This window comes from Amblyomma maculatum, chromosome 10, assembly GCF_055883805.1.
Source record: "Amblyomma maculatum isolate TAMU_Amacu chromosome 10, ASM5588380v1, whole genome shotgun sequence".
Lineage (NCBI taxonomy): Eukaryota > Metazoa > Arthropoda > Arachnida > Ixodida > Ixodidae > Amblyomma > Amblyomma maculatum.
In genome coordinates, this window is record NC_139353.1 from 88,689,702 (window position 1) to 88,701,096 (window position 11,395).

At 47.2% G+C, this 11,395-nt stretch overlaps 1 pseudogene; it reads right to left on the reverse strand.

The window, feature by feature from the left end:
* Positions 1-10,192: 10,192 nt before the first annotated feature.
* LOC146176968 (uncharacterized) lies at positions 10,193-11,051 on the reverse strand (annotated as a pseudogene).
* Positions 11,052-11,395: the final 344 nt, after the last annotated feature.

Consider the following 11,395-nt stretch of genomic DNA (forward strand, 5'->3'; position numbering starts at 1 on the left):
GGTCAGGCATCACAGTCCCCTAGTTACGAATAACAAAGCATTTACTTGATTTTAACTGCAAGTACAGTTTAACATCAATCTATCCAAAATCCACTAATGCCCACTAGGCCCAAGATCAGGCAAGCTCTCCCTTTGTGCTTTATATCGAATGACCCTCTTAATTTGTAGTGCAGCGCCTTAATACATGCCTGCAACTACAATACTACTTTTCTAAGAGATGTGGAGCTTCATTAGAATTCATTTTATGACCTAAGTAGCAGAAATTGTATTTTATCTGAAAACAAGCAGCCCGAAAAAACAAGGCTGTGAAAGGTGGCAAGACAGGCGCTAACTCGCAACATATAAAGGAGTCAAGCAACAATGAAAACCACTCAATCACTTATACGGAGAAAGCAAAACATGAGTCACTAAAATCTAAGAGCACTTCCCTAATCTGGATATACCAACTCACTGCATGTTAACATGATGGACGGCTTACTAGCACATTCATTACCTAGTCGTGAAATGCCTTCAGCATCAGTGATTTCCCGGCTGATTTGAAATGGATGACAGCCAAAATGTGCGCAGCTGAAACTGAAAACGAACAGTGCATTCTTTACAATGCACAGCCAAGTTGGTACCTCCACCTATATCTACATAAATGGAACCGTTCGGATATTTTAGTGATTCATGTTTTGCTGTCTTCTTATCAGTGAGTGAGCAGTTTGCGGCGTTGCTTGGCTTTATATATTTCATGTTTGCGTCAATAAAATTTAGTTGCGAGTTATTGCCTGCTTGCCTCCTTTCACATCCTTGTTTTTTCGTGCTACTACTTTCAAGATGACGCCTTACCAACTCATGCAAATTGCCTTCCTTCTCAAAGTATGTTAGTCAAAGAAATTTACTTCATTTGGTACTGACCAACACATATGACCAGGTCTGATGCAACTTAAAGGCAATCAAAAAGAGCATCATCATAAAGCATGAAAGTTGGCTCAGAAATGCACCTCTCCATGCCAGAGTAGCTTGCACAGACATGAATTTCTGCGGAAAACAAAACACTGGGCTACTGCAAGGGTGCTACAGCAGAAGCAAAGGGTGCTCCGACAGTAAGAGGAAATATGGCATTGAAACTTGCTATACACGGAGAAAATTTTGTGGGCTATGCAGCCAAGGTACGAAAGGAAAGGAGACAAGTTTTAGTCTCTTTGCCGAGGAGAGTGGTTTGCTCAGTATTTGGGCTAGGCATGTGCAGACTTGAAGTGAAGTGAGAAAGTTGGAGAGTTAATAGAAGGTCAATAGCGTTTAAGTAACCCACTCTACATTGCAAGGGAAGGGAGGTATGTTGCCTTCAATTTCTTGCCTAGCTTCAGCTGCATAGCCAGACATTTAACCCTGAGTATAGTGATGTGCTACCGTGTAGAATTGAATATTGAAAGTAGTACAGGAGTACAGCACCATTATTCTATTCATGATAAACAGGTAGTACAGGTAAAGAGCACGCTGCGCTATAAGGTTGCTGACGGCATATTTACTTATCTTGTGTTAAAAAAAAGAACTTAGTGGTCCATAAATATGATACTTCTGCTATTATGAGAACTCCACAGCTATGTAAATTGCATGAAGAAAGTGAACCTATGGATAGCTTGCACTGACGACTCACTAGGCACCCACTGGTCAACCAAAAGTAGAGCAAAAATCTGTCTAATTTGCATTCACCATCTTCATCATGAAGGTATTGCAGACATTAAACACAGTTCACCATCATAGCACTTATGATATTGCCACCTGACGGTTCGAGGTAGCGCTTGAACGACGAAGAAGTTGGAGACTCTCGGGCGCTTCGGCTAGCTAGGACTGTGGACTCTTGAGCTTGTGTCTTCGTGTTACCGTTCCCCGGGAACCTCTGTATTGACTGTGTGTATCTGCCCCTGTTGCCGATACCCATAAATCCCTGTCTTCGTGACAGTTTTGGTGGAGCCGCTGGGTAATTGTCCTCTCAATGTCGCACACCCCTCCGCAAACCAACGACACCGAGCTTTTGCCTGTGGACACGCCAGTTCATCGCGTCAGCCGGAGGAACCTGGGCCTTCCTCCCGAACACGGGCCCTTGGAGTTCACTTCAACAACGAGCCTCCGGCCAGCCACGCAGAGCACTACGTCGGTCATGCAAGGTACTCCTGTTTACCCTCAAAACCCCCGAGTGCCGAAATCCTTCCATGGCACTGCGCATGAAGACGTTGAGGATTGGCTAACTCAGTTCGAACGAGTCGCATCCTTTAATCAGTGGGACGACAACTTAAAGCTACGGAACGCCATTTTCTGCCTGGAAGACCATGCCTTGACATGGTATGAGAACCGAGAAGGCACAAACATCATGGCCTCAGTTCCGCCGTCTTATCGTAGAGGCGTATGTCAGCCTGGATAGGCGCGAACGAGCAGAACGTGCTCTACAATCTCGGAAACAGATGCCAAACGAGTCCGTCATGATGTATGTTGAGGACATGACGAAACTATTTCGACGTGCGGATCCCAACATGTCTGAAGAGAGAAAGCTGCGCCACCTGATGCATGGGGTTAAAGAACAGCTTTTTGCTGGTCTTGTACGTAGCCCAACAACTACAGTTACCTCATTTTTAACATAGGCGGTCACCATGGAAAAGATCCTACACCAGCGCCGCTCGGCGGTCTACGACAGCTCAATCCTCGCTACGACTGCTGCCGAGCCTCTTACAGCTGCTGTAAGCAATACTGAACACCTCCGAGTTTGTGGCACGTTCCAACCCAGGGGTGATTCTCTCGCACATATGATCCGCGAAGAGATTCAGCAAGTCACGCAGCCATCTCTGCATGTTGCTGATGCTCAAAGTACCCCTGTGCCTGATTATTCTCGCCCGACTTACGCTGATATTCTCCGACGCCCAGTTCCCGTCCAAGCTCCGTTGTCTACGTTACGACCAACCCAGTGCATGCCCGTCCAGCAGCCAACGCAATACATTCCTGTACAGCAGCCAACGCGGTACGTGCGGCCACCGCGGTCAAACATTCAACGAACGGACGTCTGCGGGCTCCTCGGAGCCGCCGCCTTTGCTACCACTGTGGCGAACATGGTCACGTTTTCTGGTGGTGCCCTTATCGGGAACTCGGACCGGAAGGTTTTTACACCAACGCACCTAGACGCACGTTCGAACAACTATCTCGTGACATTGGAGACAACCTCGCACAAGAGAGCCTCCGGATGGCGCGCCGACAATCCAGGCCTCCGTCCCCACGTCGGCAAACCCCTTGAACAACTGGTGACTTCCCGCGAGCACCGCCTGGTCGCTCGCCAAGCCCTCACCGGGAAAACTGAGTAGAGCGACCTCCGGGGGCGGGGCTGCTAAATGTCAGCACAAAGAAGTCCCCCCAATGAGAACAGATATGGATTTTGGAGCAGAAACGACAGCATTTGGTTCACGTGACCGGCTATCGCTGGACATCCCTGTATGCATCGATGGTCATAATGTCAGCGCTTTAGAGGATACCGGAGCAGACTTTTCGATTTTGAGTGGGAAACTCGCAGAGAACCTTAGGGAGGTTATGACACCATGGTGTAGCACGCAAATACGCACGGCTGGGGGGCATGTAATTACTCCTATTGGACAGTGCGCGGCTAGAATCCAGATTCGTACGTCAACGTTCGTTGTCAGCTGCGTCGTTCTCCAGGAATGTTCTCGTGATTTGATTCTCGGTGTGGATTTCCTGCGGGAATATGGCGCCATCATCGATCTCCGACAGCGAACGGTCTCGTTCTCAACGGAGAAAGCGGCTGTCAGCCCCACCGATGGCCAACGTACGTGCGCCCTACGGGTTTCAGCCGAGTGTGTTTCAGTGCCTCCCCGCTCAAGCGTGTTTGTGAGAGTTGTGTGCGACGGGCTTCGTGACGGGCCGATAATAGCTGAAGGCAACCGTCCCCTTTTTTTTCTCATGGCATCTGTGCAGCTCGAAGCTTAATTATTCTCAGCAATGGTCACTCAGAGCTTCTCGTCACGAACTTCACGAATGAATCTCGCCACCTCTATCGCTCTACTGCCATCGCTTTCGGCGAACTGTTAAAGGAAGTTTCTGAATGTTTTGCGTCTGACATTATTTATACTCCCAGTGTTCTAGACCCCATCGATGTTAGCAGTGACCTTTCTTTCTGTCAACAACGCGCCCTACGTGCCTTACTGCTGGAGTACGCCCCGTGCTTTGCCTCATCATCGAAAGTCCGGCAAACTTCTATCACCAAGCATCGCATCTTAACGTCTGATGATGCCCGACCTATTCGACAGCAGCCGTACCGTATTTCGGCCAAAGAACGTGAGGCAATTCGGACACAAGTCCAGGAAATGCTTAATGATGATATTCAGCCGTCTAAAAGTCCGTGGTCGTCGCCAGTCGTGCTCGTTAAGAAAAAGGATGGCACGCTGCATTTTTGCGTTGATTACAGGAAACTGAATGACATCACAAAAAAAGATGTATATCCGTTGCCCCGTATCGACGATTCACTCGATCGACTTCGCAACACCAAGTTCTTTTCCTCCATTGATTTAAAAAGTGGTTATTGGCAGATAGAAGTGGATGAGCGCGATCGGGAAAAGACTGCCTTTGTGACACCCGATGGCTTATATGAATTTAAAGTATTGCCTTTCGGTCTGTGTTCAGCGCCAGCGACGTTCCAGAGAATGATGGACATCGTACTTGGTGGTCTTAAATGGCAAACCTGTTTGGTTTATTTGAACGATGTCATCGTGTTTTCAGAAACGTTTGACCAACATCTTAAGCTGCTGCGAATGGTATTGGACGCTCTTCGCTCGGCCGATTTGACACTCAAACCGGAAAAATGTCACTTTGGATATCAGCAGCTAAAATTTCTCGGTCATGTGGTAAGCGCTGACGGTGTCCGGCCTGATCCTGATAAAACAGCCGCTGTAGCCAATTTTCCCATCCCTACCACGAAGAAAGCAGTGCGACGTTTCTTGGGCCTGTGCGCGTACTATCGCAGTTTCATTGCCGATTTTGCCAAGATTGTAGAACCTTTGACGCGCCTGACACGTGATGACGTCCCGTATGTCTGGTCTTCCGAGCAGCAGGAGGCATTCACCGAGCTGCGCCAACGGCTGCACAACCCTCCCGTTCGTGCACACTTCGATGAGGACGCTGCGACCGAAATTCACACCGACGCCAGCAATGTCGGTCTGGGTGCTGTTCTGATCCAGCACCAGCAAGGCGAGGAAAAAGTGATCGCTTATGCCAGCCGCACCATTTCTCGGGCAGAATCAAACTATTCAACTTCTGCAAAGGAGTGTCTCGCCGTCGTTTGGGCCACAATGAAATTCCGACCTTACCTCTACGGCTGAAAATTTACAGTTGTGACAGACCATCATGCTTTGTGTTGGCTAGCTAGTCTTCGAGATCCATCAGGACGTCTTGCTCGGTGGAACCTTCGTATGCAGGAGTTTGATTTTTCTATCGTTTATAAATCCGGACGTAAACATGAAGATGCTGACACACTGTCTCGATTACCCGTGGAGTTGGCCCATGACAGTACGGATGAAGACGCCCATTTTCTTGGCATTATCAGTTCCTCTGATTTAAAGGAACGGCAACGGGCTGATCCAGACCTCAAAACAGTGATCGATCATCTGGAGGGTTTCGATTCTACAGTAGCTCGACTGTTTGCTAATAACTTGTCATCTTTCTGTACGCGCGACGGAATCCTCTACAAGAAAAGCGCCGGAAACAGTGACCGAGCCTATCTTCTAGTCATCCCTGCAGATCTCCGCGATGAAATCCTTCATGCTTGCCATGATGAACCCACCACTGGACACTTGGGCTTTGCACGCACTCTTACCAGAGTGCGCCAGGCCTATTACTGGCCCAAACTTGCCGCCACCGTTCATCGATACGTTAGAGGTTGCTGCGAGTGCCAGCGACGCAAGACACCGCCATTGAAGCCAGCGAGTTTCCTACAGCCTATTCCCCCACCGCTAGTACCATCTGATCAAATTGGTATGGACTTTCTTGGCCCTTTTCCTCTATCGTCAGCTGGCAATAAGTGGATTATCGTGGCTACAGATTATCTGACACGTTACGCGGAAACTATGGCGGTGTCACGTGCAACATCCTCCGAAGTGGCACAATTTTTCATGACGCAGATTGTCCTTCGCCATGGCGCCCCTTCATACGTCATCACTGATCGTGGCAAGGCATTTACAGCGCGTCTTCTTGAAGAAGTTTTCCAACTAAGCCAGACACATCACCGAAAGACTACTGGACCATCCTCAGTCTGATGGTCTTACTTAGCGACTAAACAAAACAATAGCGGACATGCTCGCCATGTATGTCGATGTCCGGCATAAAACTTGGGACGAGATATTGCCTTATGTCACATTTGCCAATAACACGGCCGTCCAAGAAACAACTCGATTCACTCCGTTTCGCCTAGTATACGGACGCGATGTACAGACCATGCTCGACGCTATGCTGCCATGTGCGGCTGACGACCAGCTGCTTACCGCTGACGCAGAAGAATTCACCAACTACGCCGAGGAAGGTCGTCAACTCGCCCGTAATCACATTACAAAACAGCAAGCAACATATGCATGCCGATATAACGACCGCCATCGCTATGTCGTGTTCCAGCCTGGTGACAAAGTCTGGGTGTGGACACCTGTCCGGCGCCCAGGCCTGTCAGAAAAACTTCTCAATCGTTACTTCGGACCCTACAGAGTGTTGCGTCGCCTCAGAAGTTACGTACGAAGTTATTCCAGACGGAACTGTACCGAGTTTTAGTCGTCAGTGCTCGTCTGACCTAGTACATGTGCTTCGCATGAAGCCGTATTTTACCCGCTGAAAGTCGTATTTGCCATCCGGATCAGTTGTTTTCTGTGAGCTTGCGGCTTTTTTTTCCAGGGGGAGGGGAATAATGCCACCTGACGGTTCGAGGTAGCGCTTGAACGACGAAGAAGTTGGAGACTCTCGCGCGCTTCGGCTAGCTAGGACTGTGGAGTCTTGAGCTTGTGTCTTCGTGTTACCGTTTCCCGGGAACCTCTGTATTGACTGTGTGTATCTGCCCCTGTTGCCGATACCCATAAATCCCAGTCTTCGTGACAATATCATATCCAAGCCATCTATAAAAGCTACCGAGATTGTGACATGACCATTTCAGCACAGATATGACTTTCCAAGGGTTATATTATGACACTGACCAAATTCTCATGAAAAAAAATTATGACCAAATCAGCACCTCTCTCGGAGTTCAGTGCATGGGCGTGAGATATGCTTTTACACTTCTTTTCGTCGACTGCTACTGTTTCAGGAAAAGGTGTCATCAAACTGTAAGTAACCTGAGTAGAGTTGCAAACGAAATTTAGGAGTGTGGTGAGGGGCAGACTTTGTGGCATTGCGAAGGTACTCTACTAATGCTAACAGTAGGCAGCCTTAATTTGATTATGGGGTTCAACATGCCACAGAAACTTTGATTTCGAGGGTCGGCCATTCTAGATAGCTCTGGATAATTTCGACCATCTACGCTTCTTTAATGTGCACTGACACTATAAAGCACATGGCAACCTAGCATTTTTCCACCATCGAAATGTAACCACCCCAGCTAAGACAGAGCCTGCGTCACCCAGCTCACAAGTCAAATGTCCTAGACGCTGAAGCTGCCACAGTAGGGCGTAGGAAGCCTTGAGGCAGGGTTACATTTGCAGGCATGTTTTCTACAAGCCAAGCTTATATAAGCTAGGTATGGCCAAGTTGTGGCTCATGAGTAGCATGAGGCTCCTTGCAAAGTCCAGGTGCAGTTCACGACAGCTTGGCACCTGTCCACCTCTAACCATTCACCGTTTTTCTGCATCTACAGCCAGCTTTCTTTTTTTGGAAAACAAAAAAACAAAAATACAACCAGTTTCTCTGTTCTTTCCCCTTTAAGTTCCAAACCACCTATTGTTCAGTATTCTTTTGAACAATGAAACAATGTGCCACCGTTACGGACACACATCTAACAGAGCTGCTCACAACTGTAAACATGCTCATTCGAGAACTTCAATCTACTTGCTTTACAAATCGGGCAGTAGAGGCATATTAACAGTCGTGGCATGAGTTCTTCACTATGACCACCTGCTTTGCTAAATGAAAAAAAAGTCATCATCATTTACTTTGCTCTTTGTAAAATTGTGCCTTTTTAGTCGAGAGTTCTCATTAAAGGTATGGCAGCTGTTGCTGTAGGCCCATAGTTAACGAGCTGTCTGACATATGCCCACATTGTACTCGCTTGCTCGTACATGCAGCTGAGCCTTAGCAACCTTCGTGGTGATGCAAAGAGATGTTTGCCGCCCATGCTAACATCTTGGCATTTCCATAATGGCGCAGATCAGTGTCTCCACTCCCACTTGTGCTGTGAGCATTCCTGTCACTAGCACATATTGAAACCAAAAGCGATGGCAGCAGGCAATGTGACATATGCCAGCAGAGAGATGTTCACTTGCTTTTCCTCCGCACATAGTGAATTACAATCTCAGAACTTAAGTGGATTGCCCGCTCCACAACAGAGCACCTGCATCCAGCACAGATTGTGTCCCGACTGTGTTTGGAACTCATGCTAGATCAAGTAGGTAGTGCCCATGGACCGACAGAGGAATTGCCAGTCATTTTGTGAGCTAGCCTGTGCTTCGTGTACACATGCCGTCTGTACACGAAGTACACATGACACATGCCCTTTCAGCCCTGAATGTTTTTCGCCCCTCCAGGAATTTTTCTTTTGTGGTATTTTGCTTGACTACTACTCAAATAACACACCCACAAAAGAAAACGTTCTAGGATCTCATTTTTATAAAAGATGGCGTCGTGTCCTATATTTAGGACACCAGGGCTTGATGGTTGAAAGAATGAAAAACGGAAGGTTTGGTGTTACTCTTTATTCTCAAGCTTCAACAAAATTTCGAACGTAGAAAGCAAACATTCTGCTTTCCCAGAGGTTGCAGCTAATGTTGAATATTGATTAGTGCGTGTGGAACGCTTTGAAATAGCTCTTCGCACTTGATATACATAGGTGGACGTTGCACTTTTCGCATTTCAATTTTGGCTTCCCTTTGCAGCCTTCCATCTTGCATCGCTGTTGGTCTTCCGTCACTACTGGCCAGTGTCCGACTTTGTCATATACACAGGCCTGTGGGCTGTGAACTTTTGCCTTTTGAGAGGCTGCAGGGGAGAGAATGATGGTCCTCCACGTTTTCGTGGCATGTTAGTAGCATCAGTTTTTGCTAGGCATTCCACGATACTTAGAGTAAATTCAAGCAAATCCATCTTTTCTTTGCTTAGCCCTTGAATTTCAACATCGCGTTACTTGTTAGTTACAGCCAGGTTCATGAAATGCATGATGACTCGTAGTGTCCATTTTCGGCTGCGAACGGATGTACGGTACAAGCTTATCAAGAAGTCAGTGTTGTCGACTTCTCCCATGCTTCGGTTGTATTCCCGGACAACTGCGGGGCGCTTCACATTTACATATTTCCCGTCTGCTTTACTCCAGCGAGAAACTTCATCCTCATTTTCAATGCCGAGGAAATTTTAGGCTAAGTTGACCGCCCTATTGTCTATCCATCTCGTGACGATGACTTTACCATCGCTGCTCACCATGCCGTCAGAGGACCCTCGTCCCTCCTTTTTCATTTGGCCTTCTGGCTTCAGCGGGCATTTCTCTGTCAAGTTTGATCGGATTGTCCCTGCAGCATATATTGTCTTCTCACGAAGCACGCGCAGAACCGGCAAGGAAGTAAAATAATTGTCAAAGAAAAGTTTATGCCCAGCTCCATCTGGTATGCGCCTCGCAAGATGGAGGACAAAAGCTCCGGTCACACCGAAGTCCTTCTTGTCGGCTGGGATAAGTTCCGTAGTCGAACCTTGATAGATGAGGAAGTCGTAGATAATCCCCGAGGCACCGCATAACATAAAAACTTTCACTCCCAATGGATTCGGCTTCCCTTTTATGTACTGTTTTATATCCAGCTCTCCTTTGAACGGGATTATTTGTTCATCGATGTATAGATATTCTTCCAAAGGTAGCTTTAGGCACCTTTTCACGAAATGCGTCTAAAAGTGACCTGACCTTCCAGAGGCGATCACTACTGATGTGGTTTTCATTCACATCAGCAATGTGCAAGCGGTTCCTCAGCTTCTCAAACCGGTTTCATGACATATTCACAATTGAGAAAAGCTCAGTTTTGAGTGATGGCTTCCAGTAGAAGCGAAGGCGTGGGTAACGAAAGATGCTCATCACCAGATGCAATGAGATCAGCTTTCTGATTTCTTCTTCATCAGTCTCAACAGATTTTCCCTCTTGGGAAACAGAAACCCTGTTTGGTTTGTCCGCAAGGTCAGCAAATATGCTCTTTGCACATACTTAGAAAAATACTCATACGGGGTCGGGGGATCATCAGAATCATTCTCTTTATAATCACCGAACACTTCAGGTTGATACTTGGCTGCTGGCTTATTGAAAGCTCTCCTGCTCCATCTTTCCTCCTGTTTCTTTCTCACCTTCATCATCGCTGGAGGAATCTGACTGCTCCTCTTGTGCATCACTAGCACCGTCACACACGTCATCAAGAGCGTCATCAACGTCATCCTCTCCATCTTCTACCTCCGACACGTCACCATCCCTCAGAGCGGCAAACATAACGTCCGGATCCTGAGGCGCACATGCCTTAATCGAAGCCGCTTTGCAGTTGAATAAAACAACCCGCTCAGAATTCTTGCTTTTGCAATAGCAAAACAATCCAAGAGAATGTTGTCATTAGAAAAAAATGTTTTGCCTTCTCATGCAACACATCCACTGAGCCCTGGTGTCCTTTTTTTAGGACACGCACATCGCAGCAGTGCTCCGATAAATATATTAACCATTTATAATCCTTTGTACAACTGTTTAGGCGCTGAGTGTCTCAGAAACAACATATAAAATAATAATCTCGCATGCTTTCGTATGTATTTAGTAAAAAATGGCAAAATGTGCGCTTACCGCTGGAGCCGCTGTTCCCACTTTCCGCCATTTTGTTTGTTTACTCTCGGCGCTACGAAGAAGAGGAAGACGAGAAGGCTGATGTCAGTGTTGATGCAGCTCCCTTCGGAGCAGGCGGAGTTCTTGTTTCAGTTTCCAGATCGTTCGAATCGCGACTTATAGCCGTTTTTCTTCGTGTCCTTTATATAGAACACCAGGGCCGAAAGGGCCCTGCAGACCTGTAATAGGCAATAGGAGAAATGCAAACCAGTAATAGGTCTGCATTTCTCCTGCTACTTCTTAGAATGGTGTTAACCTCAACAATGTATGCCATTCTTTCAGATAGTCGAGTGCGGGAAAGCACGGTAACATTTCTTTGGCACTATTCTCAAATAA